Consider the following 19,068-nt stretch of genomic DNA (forward strand, 5'->3'; position numbering starts at 1 on the left):
TTATAAATACTCTGAGAATGTATTATTCAGTAAAGTTAAATATTATTTTGCAAGAAATTTTGGTGGGAAAAATATTTATTAATATCAACTAATTAAAGCTTAAATGTTGTAGCAGCCATATATATTTTATTTAAACATGATATGACTTAAATTTTACACGATAATACAGTATCTACTAGTTTGGTGGAAAAATGACCTTGATTTCAGAATATTCCATGATAGTAAACAGCTGCAACTGACATCTGTTTTACTATAATCACTGTTCTGAAGCAGTTTCAACTAAATTAGTCTGTGAATATTAAACATCAACATGTGCCAGGCAGTTCTTGATGGCTGTAAACCATAAAATAACTAGTCATATAGATTGAAATGCCATCTTTACAAATTTTTCAGACAAATTACAACAAATTATCAAATAATAATGCAAACATGCTATCTACTTAAATGCACAGCAGCCGGAAACTCCTTTGTCCCTCTTCAGGCATGCGTATCCCCTTATCCAATTTGGAAATGTATCCAATACAACCCAGATACATTCCAAATATTGTACACATGCATGCCCAAAAAACTTGATATTCCAACCATTCCAAATACAATGTGATGATTTTTTAAAAATTTGACGTAAACATTCTCAAATTTAATTTGATAAAACTTCATTAACGCAATTTTTTTAAAAATGAATTTGTACAAACAAAACCTATACCAAATAAAAAAACAAATGAAATATTTTTCTAATTCACTGACCCATTCTTTTGTTTTGTCTTTCAATGCAACTCTATTATTTTTTGTATATTGTAAAGTGTTAAATTAACTTATAATTATTTTGTGGCATTTATGTGTCTAACTCTGTATTGCTTTTGAAGTAATAAAATCTTCTCTAATAATTTAGAAATTGTGTTAAATATACAGCCGTAGCCATATTGGGGGAATTCAAAAATGGTCTTGTTCATGTCCAATACCGTATCCATATTTATATTCGTATCTTTGCCCATGCAACTTTCCTTAAACTAACAATAAATAAACATATCTTGCATGACATATCTTGCTGGTCATGCTTCATTAGCTTAACCACAATAAAAATATGACTTTGACTCCAACTCATTCATGTATTTTCATGCTTTTTCTTCCACTTGGCCATTTAAGTAATCCCTTTGGACTATTTATGTCACCAAAAAAGGGCAACACTTAAAACTCTTTTCACTTAATATGCTTGCAGCTATTTTCTTAAATCATTGTGACTTAGATAGTGCAAAATGTAACTTTTTTGACTGAAGTTCTTTCTCCACAATACTCAATTACTACCATATTCGGTGGAGTTTGTCAGTTTCCTTGCCATCATATAACTGCAATTTTCAGCTGGTTGATCCCTTCCAAATCCTGACATAACTTGAGTTTACTTGTTGTGATGTCCTTTAATCTAAATAAATGAATCAGAAAAGAGGAGAGAGCTAAGTCTTATTGCTAGCCGAATACATAATATTAAGTATTCCGTTAAGTCATTTCCGATGAAGACTAGAGCTTAATAGCATTTGAATGATACATTGAAAGAAAATATATACCACAGTGCCAGATTAGAAGGCATGATCACAGCACCTTGGATGTATTCCCTGAAATATCAGAAAATAATAATGCATGTTATGGGACTATGGTGAGTACAATATATTGCACTCAATAGTCATGAGCATTTATGAGAAAATATTAATTTATCCCTGGACAAGGCATTAATATTAATATTAAATTATCTAACTGATTCAAGGAAATCTAGTGACAATTGGCAAATGCGTTGTGATTTGTTAAGGATCTGAATATTTGATTACTAAATAGTGACAAATACAAAGCAACAATTGCATCAATGGATAAGAAAGATGTAATGCCTAATTTCACGAGTGTCATCTTTTAGAGGATTAACCTATTTCTTCACCCTCATAGGTTAATGGATTTGATGATAGGGTCCAGTTGGCAGAGTTGGAGGCCAACTCCCACTTCAGCGGTCAAGGATGTTAAGGATTTCTCTTTGTTTAAGTCAGATCGACACACTTACTATTTATAGTAAGTTTCTATTTGGGTAAGTCAAAGTTTCTATCTATAGCTGGGCACCTGGACAGCTTGGGAGTGGTGTGGAGTAATGATGATATTGACATAGCTTCATTTGGGAACTTACTATTTATAGTAAGTCAAATTATGGTCAGAGCTATTTTTGGCAAGGACACCCAAACTCATGGTGTGCATAGTGATTGACTCATTCGTCAGTTGGCTCAGTTTGGTACTCTTATTATTTATAGTAAGTCATTTATCCAATATCTCCATATTTGACAAAGCACTTGAATTGGCCTCAGTTGCAGTATTGACCCTTAGCATCTTTGTTGATTAGGTATTTAGGATTTACTAATTATAGTACATTGAGGATTGATAGAGATGGAGCCTTACCATTTTTAATAAGGCAATTGGATGCAAAGTGGAAACCATGGTTGACTTCCAGGTTTAGATGAGGCAGAGAGATAATGAGTTATTAAACAGATTTTTAACTTTATAATGGCATTAGTGATTGATGGTTGTATGATAAAGTTATCATTTAACTTTATAAAGTGACTTTTTAAGTGTCAGCCATTATATAGTAGGAAGTTACACATTTACCACATTATAACCTATGGTTATTAACAAAAGCAATCATAAAGGTTATTTTATAGTCATTTAAATGAAAAGGGCCAAATGACTTTATGGATTTTAAATAACATTTATTAAAGGGGGCTGATTATTTAAATGTTTTCCTAAGACAATGTGAGCACATGGAATAGAAAGGAAATGCATTTAATGAATAAAAAACATAAGCAAATGTTTAAAAGCTAAGTGATATTTAAGTTATGAGAAGTGTATTTGTGAATTCTTTTAGAGAAAAATAAAAAAACAATAGAGGAAAGAAATGATTCATTCATGACTTGGTATTTTCTTTTGTTGTATGAAGAGAGTTTTGGAACAAGGGTTTCAAGTTTTGAGCTTGAAGAATTGTAAATTCTTCTAGGTGTTTTTGCACCCTAAGCTGGTGAAACTATCTAGTGAAATTGTGCTTGGTGGTGGCATCACTCAGTGCCATCTAGTTGTGCTTCAATTGTGATCCAATTGAGTGAAATATTCAGCATTTCATTTCAGATTTGATTAGAAGGGCAGAAAGCTTCAATTTGTGCAGATTGCAGCCCACATATGGTTCAGCATTTGACTTTGGAAAGTGGCCATAGGTTATATAGGTGAAGCAATAGTCTTGTAGAAGTTGCAATCTAAATATTAGAGGCAGCATTGGTAGACTTAGGGCACTTTCTTTGATGTTTGGTGTCTCCAATCACCGTTAGCAAGGTGTGGTGACAATTCATGATCATCTCAAAGTGCCGCAATATCAAATTTGGTCTCAATTTTAATACACATTGCTACAGGTTCTTTTCTATAATATCAGATTTTATTGGTTGCATAAATGCTCAGGAATTCATGTTTATTAGCATTGTATTTCATGAGCCCAAATAATGACAGATAATAGATAATAGGATTATAACTAATATGATCTATCCTTTGGCTGATGATACATATATAATAATGATACATTATTAAGAATAAATAAGTTGTCTAATAATAAATATAATCATTTTATTTGTACTTTACTTATACCTGTAATCTAGTAATATGCATAATCATTTAACTTGCAATTTACATATAATCTAATCTGACTATAATAATCATTATTAAGATAATGAATGAATTCTGATAAACATAATATAATAAGCTATCTTCAATCCCATAATAAATCTAAATAACAAAATCAAATATTCTCCTTACTGAAACCATGAAAGGGCATGCATGACCCTCGACAAAATCGGCTTATTAAACTGCTAACGAGGATGGGCAAAGAAGGCATTGAAAAATAGAGAAAAGTGCAATCAAATTAAAGGCACAAAGTTTTCGATGGACATGCATAGTCATCGGAAATAAAGTACATGTCCAAAGAAAACCGCAGTTAAACCCCAAGGAAGTACGACAACAATACTAAAAAAGACCATGGGCCCATTTGGGAGTTATAAAGGTGAAAACGAAAGAGAAAAAGGTGGGGTAGAAATACCTTAATGGGTATCAGACTTAATGGCCTACGTAACCATTTTGTAAGAGATAAAAACAAACATTATTAAGAGATCTCCCACTTGCTGCGGGCTTCAAGCAAATCGAAGGGAGAAAAGCATTTATTGGGAAATGGTATGCGTCGACACCCAATTCCAAGATATAAGCCATAACTTACCATTTAGCGAATAGTTATATTGAATTACTGGTTTGTACATTATATTATATTGAATTACTAATTATTTTTAGTTTATTTTCAAGAAAATATGATTTGTGATTTTGTAGTAATATTGTAGGTGGAATATAAATATAAACAACAAATTTGAATTACTCTAATATTACTAGTAATTAGGATAGAAAATACAGTATAATCCTATCTAAATGATTGGACAAATACCATAAATTAGACATAATTCTCAATGTTTCAAATCAGAGATTGGAATCATTATATATATGTAATAGTAATGTTTTTTGTGATATGCCTACATTTATTTTGTGCTTAAACTTAAAGATAACACTATTAGTGAAATGGATAGGAATCCCTATTGTCTTATTGGATAATGGATAGAGAGTGTGCATATTGTATAAGTTCTAACAAAAGAGATCATTAGAATTGGTATTCGAGGATGAAGCTGCCATCCTATGGGGATTCAGATGAGTATAATTCTAGGGTTGGAACAAATTCAATGACAAGTTCAATCCAACCATGGTATAATATAGGAATGCTCAAATAAGGCTGACTCAATTGTTGAGTAAGTCAATACAAGTAAATAGTAATGGCAACAAAGGAGGCAATAGAGATTAGTCCATTAACATTCAAACTCCAACTAGATGAATGTCTAAAACAATTTCAAGACCATCAAACACCAACTAGATGAATGTCTACAACTAGTTCAAGGCCAATAGTAACAACATCCTCATCAAACAAAGAACACCAAGAAAGCAATGTACCAACTAGTGATCTACAAGATTGATTTTGATTAGGATGGATTCCAAGAAATTTGCATATGGGAAAGGTAATGATCAAAATATGGCTACAAAGGAAAGTCTTGCTGCAATTTTTGAGTGAGAAATGATGGAAGATGAGGCCAATCCAAAAGAGGAAGAAGCTCCTACAACAATAACGAAGATTCCAACCATAGAGGTGGTAGCTCCTGAAGTGATAGTGGATAGTCTAGGGGGCGAAGAAGAAATCAACGTTTGAAGGGTTCAAGGGAAAGATCACCTGATGATATAGGGAGATCGAAATATACCTATTCCAAAATGGTTAAAGCAATGGTTTAAAAAATGTCAAGAAAACGAGGTTGACCTAGCAATGGAATTACAAGAGAATTTGGACTTACTTAGCCAATCTGAGGACAAGGCTAAAGCTAAAAGGTTCACTAAGGCTATAAGGGGAGAATCAAGATCTAGAATTTTGCACATTGTAACTCCTATAGTTGATAAGACCAAAGATCAGATAACTCCAAATGATACCATGTCACAAAAATCAATCTTGGTCATGCCTCCCATAAAAAAATAATAGAGGACTTTAATGATTCAATCATTCTAGCTAGGCTTTGAAAGAAAGGAGAAAGAAGTTGAAAGAAGGGTACCAAAAATAGAAAAGGAAAATAAAGACCTTGGGTCAATACAATAAACAACTTGCCTTGTTTAGTAAGAAAAGGTTTATCTTTTATTCCCCCTATGGATGTTTCAGCGGAAGTAGTAGATGATATTGATAGGATCAAAAGGACTACCCAAGGTGCAAAGGTTTGGGTGGAAAGAATTCAAAAAGAAGCCTTCAAGCATGCAGAAGAATTAGTACAAGTTCATAGTAGGGCATTAGCTGCACTCTCCAGGATCCAATGCATGGATGAATCTTGGGAGGATGAGGTGGTCTTTGATATACAAAATCTAATGGAGACCCCGACAAAGGTATTGATCAATGGTGGAGTTATCGGGGAAGGGAATTTTTATGGCTTCATTTGGTGGTATAGTCCAGTGATCATAGCCAACGAAATTTTTGAGAGCTTCGCCAACGAATTTGCTCGATAAAGAAAGACAGCTAACAACATCAAGCAAGGGGTTTCCAACATAGTTGCATCCTTGTCACAGGGATAGGTAGAAATGAAATGATGGTGGACAACATGAAAGGCAAGTTGGAGTTCTTTCAATTGAATGATTTCAAGAGAGACAATTTTGAGAACTTCATCTTCTTGTATACCATGCACACTACTGACAACTTGTTACTAGATTGGGAGGAAATTTTAGGAAAGGCTAAAAGAGCAGTAGCAGTTTTGGAGTTTAAGCAAGAAATTGGCACCAAGCATCAACATAGAAGAATTGGAAATGGTGTTGGATAGATTTCATACCTTTAGGGCCTTCAGGTGGCAGAGTCAAGGATAGATGCATTGAATGCATAGTGGGTGTGTGCTTAGTGGTCGTTTACTACGCATTACAATAGTGGATTCCATTTTCCACTAATTTAGATTCCATTTCTTTTCCTTAGCCCTGATTAGGGCTGATGTGGCACAATTTGGGCCATCAGTTACTATTTTAATCCAAGTCACCCCTTCTGTTGGTCATGTTTTCACGTCATGCTTTTCTGAGTATATCTCACTTTGAATGTTCCTAGTACCTTTTGTGCAAATTAGGGTTTGGTCTATTTTAAATTTTGTTAACCCTAAGAAAACTCTAATTAGTATTCTACAAATTGGTTGCCCTAAGCAAGGTTTTTAGGTCATATGCCTTTACCTTATGATCGAGCGAGAATTTTTTTTAATAAAAAAAATAATACCTTTTTGAAGAACCTTTTAAGAGACTTTTCATTTTGTTCCATAATTTTCCAAAATGATCTTTACCGTAGATCTCTTCAAAATCTACGATAGTCACCATGTCATTATAAGAATTTGTGTGCATTTTATTGCTTGTGACATGACGACCAAGCAAGTACCACATATGGGATCCAGTTAGTGAATAAGCATGGTTTCAAGGTGAATCACCCGCATTGTCAAAGCTTTTTAAGATCAACAATGGTCGCCATGTCGCTACTAGAAGTCGCAAGGTTTTTTACCCTTGGTGACATAGCGACTGCTGCAAAAGAAACATGATGAGACCAACTCCAAAGACGGGTGCTAGGATATTAATTGCCATTAATAAAACTTGGCAGCATGATGGAATGTCAGACATGTTAGTTGCAATTAAAGAAATATCCTAACGAGAAAATGTTATTGATCTTTACTGTCAAATTTCCTTGAAATCAATGGCGGTCGCTATGTCGCTACTAGAAGTTGTAGTAACTTTACTAGTCGCGACATGGTGACCTCCCGTGAAAAGATAATACGGCAGGACCTAATTTAAGAAGCAACGTCATCAAGATTACCTATCATAAATGGCCTTGTCAACATGACAGATGGTATGATGTCATATGCCACTGTGGATCCGCGCTCAGGGAAACATACTTGTTGATTTATGTCGTCGCATCTCTCCTAGATCGACGGTGGTCGCTATGTCATCATGGAAATTTGCTCGGTCTTTAGTGTTTGCGACATGGCAACCAAAGGAAAGATAGAAAGACCCACCACATTTGCAGCAAAATAATCATGAAACGTTCATCATCCGATCAAGGCAACATCAGCGATGGTTGATGTGTCCCTATAAGGAGTTGCTCGAGGTTTATGCTTAGCGACATAGCAAGAGTGTGACACATGTTCAAAAGCACCAATGCGTCCAGTCTAACTTGCCAACAGTAAAAGGAAAGGCCTATGTGGAAAGTTTTATTTGGGTTGACTACCAAAATGAAGGATTGAAACTGAGTCATTGACAGTTTTATTCCTAGATCGCCAGATTTTAAAAAAAATCGACGACTTGTTTTTAAAATTAGAAGGTGGTGCCACCCTATTTTCCTTACAATCCATTTATGAAAATTAAGGCTCCCCGTGTGAAGTAAAACCAAAGATATATTGCAGGATTTCACAAATTCTGCTCTACGTAAACAAATTTCAGATTTTCAGAGAGCTAAGAGCCTGTTGAAGAGTTGTTTCTCGCCTGGTTAATGTTGCAAAAGTATTTTCAGTATCCACTGATTTTTGCAGAGTTTCGATAAAGAGTAACAAAGAGCCAAATAAGTATCTTAATCCATCAAACAGCTCAAAGAATTTTGATATTTTGCATCATTAATTAAACATGCCTCCAAAGAAGGGTTTTTTGGGGAAGGTTGAATATGCAAACAGAAATATACATGATGACTTTCTTGAACAATAAACTGTGTCTACAAAGGAGTCGGCCCAGGTAAAAAAGCTAATTCTTGTGAACCCTAGGCTCAAGATTGTAGATGGCTTATATGATAAAGGGAATTGGGTTAGGGATGCTACTAGTTCCAAAATAGGGCTCCATCTTTTTAAGAAATGGTTTTCAAAAAGGAAGTTGTTTGCCCTCCATGGAAATATTTGGAATTTTGATTTAGGTAAACTAGTGGTCCCTGGGGTCTTCATGGACTTAGATCTTCTTACAACCATAGCCAAGAATTACGACCCCATAACCAGGATAGTAAGAAGAGTAAATGGGGAACCTCTGATAAGGATTAATGTTGAAGAAATTCAAGAGGTTTTTGGTCTGGAGCTAGTATCAAATTATCATGAACCCATTGATTTTCATGGTTTGGAGAAAGAATACTTGTCCAAGAAAGATCAAATTAGGCAAGGTGCATTGAGAGAACACCTTGCCACAATTGGGAACATTACTTTTGTTACAGCATTGACTAAAGAATCCTTTAGAAAGGAATTTTTCACTAGCTGGGCTATAGATATTTATATGACCTTGTGTAGGGGTTTTGGTGAGGATGAACAAAGTGTCATGCCAATAAAATTCATGTACATGATGACACAAATCTCTTCTTTTGGTGTGGACATCATTTTTTATTTTGCCTCTTATATAGTAGAAGAAATCCATATAGGATTAAATGGGATTGCAAAGAGAAAGGTGGAAAAGACATTCGGTCATTATTCATTGTTGATGCACATGTTCTTGTTTAAAGGGGTTGCCTATTTTGAAAAAGAGATGGTTTTGAACAGAGGGTATAAAGAAGAGGCTTTGCCAGTCCAGTTATGGAGTGCAGATATGACCCGGGATGCAGAGGAATCTAGCTTTGTTAGATTTGTTAGATATTTTGCATCCAGGTTGAGAAGCCTCATATTGAGGGACAATCCCAAAATCCCCAAGGCATTGCTGGATTTTATGAGGCCTATGGATAATCCTTCTGGTTTGAAAGTATCCCACAACTCGGTTGACATTATACCTTACTCTGTTTCTACAGTTTTAAGGGTTTACTGTTTCCAAGGGACTCCCCATGTACTACCCTATCAAGTGCCTTTGAAAGTAGGGATTGCTGAAATGCTGTGGCAAATGGGGGGATTGGAGGAAGCACAATTGACTGGTAGATCTAGGGGCTCAATTTTTCCCACTTGTACTATAGCTCAGTAGTTCATAATCACTAAGGGTGGTTGGGTGTTCCTTGACAAATTCTTGGACCAGTATAAAATGGTTGTATCCCATGCCCGTTTTTGTGATACTGAGGGATTTTTTGATGTGCTCAGGCGAAGAGCTAAAACTGGTTCAAAAGAGCATCAACCCTACTTCCCTGAAGATATAATAAGGAACGAGTTCTCTTTGCAAGAGCAAGAGATAAAAAAGGAGAAGTGGAGGGTTTATTCTAGGGTTCTGGAATTCATTAATTGTTTTGATAATAAATATAAGCCTCTAGATGATGCAACAACAGAGGTAGATAAATTGAATAAGCTAATGACTACTTTTCCTGAGATTATGGAAGTCATGAATGAGAAAAAATTATTCTTTATTAATTCTTTTCCAGAAAATGCCTGAGAGGTCATGAGGCGGTTGTCCTTTACCCTTGCAGTAGGATCGGGGCAATTAACTGTTCAAAAGAGACTTGGTTACAATATAATTCAAAATAAAAGTGCCATAGTTGATAAGGGAAAGCAAATAATAGGGTCAACCAATGCTGTTCTGGAAGAGAGACCTGATGAGCCCATGCCCAAGAGGCAGAGGATAGAAAAAGAACAAGTACCTCAAATAGAGGAGTATTCACCTACCCAATCCCCATTACACATAGGAGATGAGCAACTCACTAAGGAGTAGGTGGAATAGTTGGGATCCCAAGGGGGAATTTTTATTACTACATCAGAATTAGAGGAAGGAAATCCCCAGGAACCTCCAATGCCAAGCTTGGAGTTAACTGTTGCAGACTATAGAGGAAAAGAGTTGGACCCAGCGATGGAACAGGCCAGCCAAGAATTCATTTCTGATGATAATTTTGTTAAGTCCAAAGCCTTCTATCAGTTTGCTTGGCTAAAAAACATTGGGTTGTTTGAAGAAAGGTGTAGTAAATTGAAAACAGAGTATCCCGAGATGGATGAGGCAGACATACAAAACCAAATAAAGGAAGATATGATGTAAGAGTTTAAAAGCTTGACCCTTGAAGAAGGGAGGCAAATGATAAAAGCATCTGGGGTTTTGCTGTTGCCCAATTGGGACATTGCAGATGCAATGATTTTTTATTTTGTCACAAAGAAATTAAGTACAAAGGAGAAAGGGAAGAAAGAAATGAAAGGTGCCAAGTTCAGTGAAGACCATGCTGCACTAGTAATATGGTCAATGAGAAAAGGATCCAGGACTAGCTCTTCCCAGATTCATGACACCAGCCTAATTAGAAACTTAATTGTGAAAAGAGTTGAGGAAACTACTAGTGAAGAGGCTCCAGAGTTAGGTGTTGGATCAGCCAACTTCACCTTAGCCACAACTCTGAGAGACAAAAGAGAAAGGTTAGAATTACAAGACAAGTATGAGAAAGTTCTAGCTACTTATAATAAAGAAGTTCAAAAGAGGATTGAACTAGAAAATAAATTGATGGGACACCAAGGGCAATCTAGTAGGCCTAGAATCACTTATCCTTATCCACCAGTAGAGCCATTTAAATCCACTCCTCTTATTGAGATTCAAGACACACCACTGAGACCTCAGTATTACACTAAAGAGGATGTTGAAGAAGAAAAGAGTAAATTGTGGGCATTGCATGTAGAGTTGGAGATCCAATATGAGGATAGGTTAAGGAAAGCCATTATCTATTTAGTCAATAAAATTGATTGGCCAACTTTCTCTGAGCAGTTAACAAAGGTAGTAAATACCTAGGAAGAGCTGAAAGCAAGCGATGATGCCTTGATGCCAATTGTCAACAAATGGAGTAGAAGAAATAAGGAATTTACTCTTCTATGTTTTTTTGTTATTAGTTTATCCTATGAGCATATAGAAAAAACTTGTGATTTTGACTAATGATATATCAGAGTTTGAAGATAAGAGAGTTGCATTGCAAAGAAGGATCAAAAGTTATCTTGACAAGTATAAGAGTATTAACTTTGAACTGTTTTCACATGCTATAGATAAAAGGAATAAGTTGAAAAAAAAGGAGGAATGGGCCCAGGAATTGAATGATCTATTGTGCCTTTGAATGAAAAGGTCATAAATGAAAAGGGAAATGCATGGTGGGCAGCCACAACTGAACATGTTGTAAAAGTTCAGTCATTCTTTGATTCTTTGAGGCAAGATTTTGTTGAGATTGACAAAATTGGAGCGTATGTGATGAAGAAGCAGCATGATATTCTACACTTTGATTGGCCAGATGACACACTTTTTGACAAGTGGATGGCAGAATTCATTCATGCAAGGCAGTTAGAATGTGGTGAAACTGATCATGATGAAATAGAATAGGATGAAGTACAAATAATTGACACATCAGTAAAAGAAGAGGACAAGGGAAAGAAACCAATTGCAGTTACCAAAATAGAGCCCCAAATTGATGACTTGACAATAGGACAACCGATGGTGACTATTAATTTGTAAGTACATGAGGACACAGATGGAATACCTCAAGTCTAGCTCAGCCTGCAATTACCAGAACGAGGCCCACCACATGTAGGATTAGTAATCACACATTCCGGGGAAGAACAACAACAACAAGGCCAATCATAAACTCCTCTTGGCAAAAAAGGTGTAACAAAAAGTGGTCCCCACTAAAGAATATTCATGATGAAAGACTTTTTGTTGCACAAATCTTTGTCTTTTATGACAGTGACAATCTAAATATCTTTTTGTCTTAAGGAAAGCTATCAGTTTCTCTATGCCTGAAGCTTGTTGCATCTCACACTATATAAGTGAGATTCCAAGGCTAGAGAAAGGGGCCAAGTCATTGTATAAATTTTAGTTTTTACTAAGCTTGGTTCGGTCCAATTCTTGGTGCAAATTTTATGATGTATTTTCTCTGTCAAAATCTGAGAATACATTGATGTTACAAGATCATAGTGTCTTATCTTTTAGTTGTTTTGAGTTCTACTCCAGTTGTTATATAATTTTCAAAAAGAATTAATACAAAGATGAACTATCCCCATATCTTTTCTTTCTAAATCTTGTCTCCATTTTTGTTATCTAGTTATCTTGAGATTGCATAAGCAAAGTTTGTTCAGTGGAATGCAATTAGGATAAATTGTATATTATTTCACTATTGCTTTTAATTTGATGAATTAGGTAAATCCTTCAATGAATATAATAAGATCTCCAAATAGTAGGAAGGATATATGTAAGAATGAGTTTCAGTGAGGATTGCTGATAACATTGATTATAATGCGATTAATTAGGTCAAGAAATTGGATAGACTTTATAGCCCAATGGATGAGGCACTGATTAACTAAGTTCAGTCTATGACTAGAGAAACCATGAATAAGCATCAAGCTTGAAATTTAATAAATTTTACTTTAATGCTTGAAGAATGTCAATGTTGGGCATCACCTTTTTACATCTAATCTTTGAGTCTTTGTTAGTTGCTATTGCCCAAAATTATTTGTAGATCTAAGACGAATTGTGACCAATTTTCTATAAGGGGATGGTTATTATTGTAAATGTTATAGAAGGAATGAATGTAATATCAGGTTGTGAATCTTTTATCCGTCAGGTGCACTCGCCTTGGTTTTGCAGAGCCAAAAGAGTAGAAAATCTTTCTAGATTTTGTTGAAGTTGGATCCAGATCTAAAGAACATATAGCTGTTTATAGGGAGTAGCTAATCCTTAGGGTATTTGTGATCTTCATCATCTTGGTACTAAGAATTTTGTTGCTTAGTAGTGTAAAAAGACCAACAGAATGGCGACTCTGCTGGGGAGTTGTACAACACGTGCCTATATGTTAATTTTACTGTAGTTTCTTTTGTTGTGTCAGTATATATTTTGTCAAAATTACTCGTGATTATGTTGGACTTTTCTAGTGACAAACCTTGTGAATTTAAAAGGAGAAGAGAAAACCCTAAGTACCGCTGGTGTACACTGACGTATACAACCCTTATAAAGTGTCTTATCTATTAGGCAAGAGTTACAGTCCAAGATTTATTGTGATTGGTTTCTTTGTGAATGTCAAATTCATTCATATTGCCTCCTGATATTTTCCCTGAGTCAACGAGTTATTGCATTATATATTTTCCCTAGAGTAGGGTGGCGACTCAGTCAAGGTTTTGAGGCTAGTACTTACCGACAAATAACTCCCATAGATGGCTGAGAAAAGGAAAAGTACACGAGCTTATACAAGAGCCAATCCTAATGTACTATTGTATGCTGATTTTCCCCAAGGTGCTAGAAAGTAGAAAGAACCAAAACAACAAGAAAGTAGATACAAATCCTACTTGGAAGCCTAGAGGTAGTGTATCTGTAAACTCCCAATACCAGCTAGTGGTAGGGAGAGAATCTTCCTCATTAAGTTCTAAATCAAAGACCACAAGGCTCTTAGGAGGAATATTTAGTACCCCATTGCAAGATGAACAGGCTTACCATGACAAGAATATTTCTTCAATGGGAGATGCACTGTGTAGACCAGATGTGATAGGAAAAATGAATCACAGGTTTGGATATAAGAATGTCATGGAGGATCCTTTTAATCCTAGAGTAGTTCCATATATAGAAACAAATCTTATAGATCCAGATGATCCTGCTGATTCAAAAGCAACTTCTGCAGATCCAAAAGGGGTATACTCAGAAATAGTACTCTTAAAGAAATGGGTTACAGAAGAGGAAGCCAAATGTGCTCGTTTGGACAAGGAAAGAGAACAAGCTACAATGAATGCTCTCGTTGAGAGAGACAATTTGCTCAGAAGGATGGCTGCCCTAAAGGATCAGAATAAGAAATTGAAGGAAAGAACTTCAGTACTTCATGTTGATGTTTTTGGGGATATAGATAGTTTGAGAGCTAGGGTTCAAGAACATGAGAAACTCATAAGCCAAAGGCAAGAAATTGTCATATCTCAAGTTCAACCCTATAAGATTGTCCAGGTAGACCATGTAGAACCTGTTGTGAAACCCACAGATAAAGGAAAAGGTAAGGCTGTAGGAATCCAAATTAATGAACCTCAAGTTATACCATGTAAATCTGTAAACCCTCCCATGTCCAAACTAGATCTGGACCTAGAAAAGGCCAGAAAAGAGGAGGATCTTGCAAAAGAACTTGAGAAGATTGAGAGTGAAGCTCAGGCAGTAGAAACTAGGAGAAAGATTCAATTTATCAATTCCAATTCTGCCTTATCTTCATGGCCTAATTTTTCCACCCAAGCCGCAACTTCTCTACCTGCTTTTGGACCAGTAGTTTCCAACCAGACCATGTCTCAATCTGCCCTTGTTTCATCATCTACCACTAGTACCTAGATTCCTACTGTTCAAATACAACAATCTCAAAATGTTGTCCATAATCAGGCCAATAAAGCAAGCACCTCCAATGTTGTTGGTTTTCAGAAGAAGCCCATATACATGGAAAAATATAGAAAAATGTCATTCTTAGGCATCCCAGGTTTTCCACATCCAATATCATTTGATCTAAGAGACAAAGTTGTCAAGTTTTCTGGAAACAATGCAGTTACTGGTGAGGAGCACTTGAGAATATTTATAGATATGCTGAATGATTTTGAAGTTGAACATGAGGATGTGGTGATGAAATTGTTTGTACACTCATTACCTGAAGATGCAAGGGATTGGTATAGGAGACTGCGAAATGATACTATTAGTTCATGGAGTGATTTAGAGAAATTGTTCAAAGAGTAATATGGAGATAATACTAATGCTGGTTTTATGTTGAATGACTTCAACAATATCAAAAAGAGCCCTAATGAATCTACATTTGATTTCAATATAAGGTTTCAAAAAGTAATGTACAAATTGTTTCAGGTTATGAGATTGAATGAGGATGTGTGCCTTACAACATATTTCAATGCTTTTGATAGTAATTTGGCTTATCAGTTGAGAGATAAAGAGCCCAAAACCTTAAGGGATGCTTACAAGATTGCAGTGAACATTGAAAACAATAAAAAAACATTTAGTAAGCTAGGAAGGAGAGACGATCCAAAGTTGTTCAATCCTAAGAACAATAAAAAGGAAATTGGTAAATCTTCTGTAAATAAGAAGCTTGAGGAAGGCACTATAGGTCAGGTATTGGACTTATTGAAGCAAATGAACCCACCAACCTTCACACACACAAACCAAATGTTGGTGAAAAGGCTCCAATGAACAATAACCATTTCAATAGACAACCAAGGATGCAAAATTATCCTTATACTACCCAATGGAAAGATGGTAAACCATTTCCTAATCAGACCCAAAATGTGAAAGAGAAGGGTACCCCTGATCCTCTACAAAGGAATTTTGTTAATATAAATGATGATGTGCCATGGTGCATCATATGTCAATTGCCTCACTCATCAGATTACTGTGGGGTTGCTCAGTCATTCGCTACAAACTAGAATGTACATAATGAGGAGGAAGAAGAAGAAAATTACCATGATGATGTAAGCTGTAATATGGTTAGTATGTTTGATGATTATGAAGATTCTGACCTAGAAGAACATGGAAATGATATTGCTAGTGACAGAGATGTTTATCAATTACATCATCAACAAATATTCTTAGATGACGAAAATTATGAGGAAGATAAGGTATGCGTTACATCCTCAAATGTTGATCATGTAAATTTGAGAATGCCTTCTAAAGAGATTGATAGAATTACTGCAGAGATGATTTCCCAAGTTCATAGTAATTATAGTTTGAGAAATAGAACAGTGAACAATGAGGCTAGTAAACCTTCTGGTATCTTCATTAAAGATATTACACATAAGATGAAGGATAACAGTAAGAAAGACAATTTAGAAAAAACAAAGATTAAAGATAGTAAGGTTAAGAAATGGGAGCCTAAAAAAAAGGTCCAATTTCAAATGAATGAGACATTAAAGAAGGTATGCAAGAGAAGAAGTTAGGACCTGATATTACTAAGCAAGCAGTTGTGTCTACTACTCAAAAGACATCAGCTCCAGGTTTTCTTGTAAAACCTATTATCTCTTAACCAATTGACATGATATCCATGCTATCTCAAATAACTATCAAAATACCTTTGTCTGAATTATTTAAAATTGATGAACATAAGAGTAAAGCCCTATCATGGTTGGGTGGGATAGGTAATAGTAGGAATACTGTTGAACAAGATGTCATATAGAAAACCCCAGTGGTAATTGAAGATAGTGGCATCATATCCCAAATCCCTCAAATGTTCTTAGATGATTCATCTGTGGCTTATTTAGAGGATATTGACCCATTTTTTCTTAGTTTGATTATAAAAGGGAAGACTCTTAAGAATTGCATGATTGACTCAGGAGCTTCAAATACTATAATGCCTTTCAAAGTCATGGAAGCCCTAGGTCTGAAAGTAGACACCAAACAAGGCAGATGTAGAGGTATAAATGCTAGGGAAGTGCTTGTTATAGGTACCATCAATGCATTACCTTTAAAGATAGTTGCATACCCTGATGTAGAATTGACAATGTCAGTCCTTGTGGTTGATATTCCTCCACATTATGGGATGCTGCTATCCATAAAATGGAGCGCTACTATGGGAGGTAGCCTACAGTGTGACCTATCTTATGCTACTTTTCATATAGGTAATAAAGTTGTTAGGGTGAATAGGGAGCCAAGAGTCAATCATATTTTGGGAGATGAAATTGATAAGGATTCTACTTGTTTTCTCGATACTGGTGTAAAGGCATTTTGGGCTGACCTGATTATTTAGGAAGTTGAAAAACTCCCTGTTGTGATTGCACATGAAGTTGAATGTTGTATGCATTCACCCATTCCGTGGACCATGTACTTTGATGGAGCCAGTTCTAAAGAGGGTTCGAGGGCAGGAGTGATCTTTGTTTCCCCTGAAAAGAATATATTCAAATATTCATTCACATTAAATTTTTCATGCACCAATAATATGGCAGAGTATGAGGCCCTCTTATTGGGACTGAAAGTTGCAACTCATCGTGGAATCATAAAGTTGCATGTTATAGGTGATTCTGAATTAGTAGTTTCTCAAATTAGGGAAACTTATGCTTCAAAAAATAAGAGATTGAAACAATACAAAAATGCTATATGGGATCAGATTGAGTTATTTGATGCTTTTGGTATTTCTTGGATGGAAAGGAGTCAAAATAAAATGGCTGATCTATTGGCAACTGTAGCTATCAAGCCTAATGATGTATCATTTTCTAGAATTTCATAGATAGAGGTACAAAATTGGCCTTCAATACCTGATAACATAGAACATTGGCAAGTCTTTGAGGATGATAGAGACATTTTAAATTTCTTGTCAAGTGAAGATAAATACCATGGCCAAGAGTTAGATTGTAGTGCCTTAATTGAAACCACAGATAGTGAGGAAACAATTTTTGGTTAGGAGATTATACAATTGAAAAACAATAAAGTACCCAAAAGGATTAGTGGTTTTAGAGAACATGTTTGATAACCAAGATAGGCTGAAATCTAGAAACAGAGATCATAAACCCCAAGAACTGGAAGAAATAAACCTTGGTACTTCTAAAGCCCCAAAGAAAGTTTATATTGGTCGGAAAGCCTCTAATTAGTCTACTACGAAAGTATAGACATGTTTTTGCATGGTCTTATGATGACCTTAAGGCCTACAGAGAAGATTTATTCCAGCATGTCATACCACTCAAAGAAAATGTTAAACCTTTAGGCAAAAGAAAAGACCAATAAATCCCAATTTAGCTCCTAAGATGCAAGAAGAGTTAATGAAGATGAGGGATGGAGGGATAATCAAGCCAATTAGGCATTCCACTTGGGTATCAAATTTGGTGCCTGTCAGAAAAAAGAACGAAGACATAGGTTATGTGTAGAATTCAGGAACCTAAATATTGCTTCTTTGAAAGATAACTATGGATTACCAAACATGGAAGCCATTCTGCAACAAGCGATTGGCTCTGAATTGATGTCTATGATGGACGGATTCTCAAGATACAATCAGGTCCTTGTAAAAGAAAATGAAAAATTTAAAACAACTTTTACAACTCCATGAGGTACTTATGTATATGTGAGAATGCCATTTGGATTAATAAATGTAGGGGCAACTTTTCAAAGGGTTATGGATGTAGCTTTCCATGATTATATTAACAAGTTTATGGTAGTGTATCAAGATGACATCACAACATATTCCAAGAAGGCTGAGGACCATTGTAAACATCTAGAAAATATTTTTATCAAAGCCTTTGAATATGGAGTATCATTGAACCCAAAAAAGTGTACATTTGGAGTGACAGAAGGGAGATTGTTAGGACATATAGTATCAAAGGATGGTGTGAAAATAGATCCTGAAAGAGTGGATGCCATTGATAAATTTCCTAAACCAAAGAATGTGAAAGGAATACAATCATTCTTTGGGCAAGTAAATTTTGAGAAGGTTTGTTACAAATTTTGCTGAAATAAGTAGGCCCATATCTAAAATGCTCAAAAAGGGAGCCGTTATCACTTGGGATGGTGAGCCTTCACAAGCCTTTCAAAACATCAAGACAACTATAAATAATGCTCCAGTCCTTAGGACCCCTAACTATGCAAAACCAATGC

General features: G+C 35.5%; 1 protein-coding gene across 1 annotated transcript in view; it reads left to right on the forward strand.

Annotated features, from left to right (window-relative positions):
* MSH4 (MUTS-like protein 4) overlaps window positions 1–19,068 on the forward strand; it is a 342,254-nt gene that overhangs the window by 204,739 nt on the left and 118,447 nt on the right. The gene's annotated exons all lie outside the window — the stretch shown is intronic.

Source organism: Cupressus sempervirens, chromosome 6 (genome assembly GCF_028749045.1).
Source record: "Cupressus sempervirens isolate cs-2001-9-10 chromosome 6, ASM2874904v1, whole genome shotgun sequence".
Lineage (NCBI taxonomy): Eukaryota > Viridiplantae > Streptophyta > Pinopsida > Cupressales > Cupressaceae > Cupressus > Cupressus sempervirens.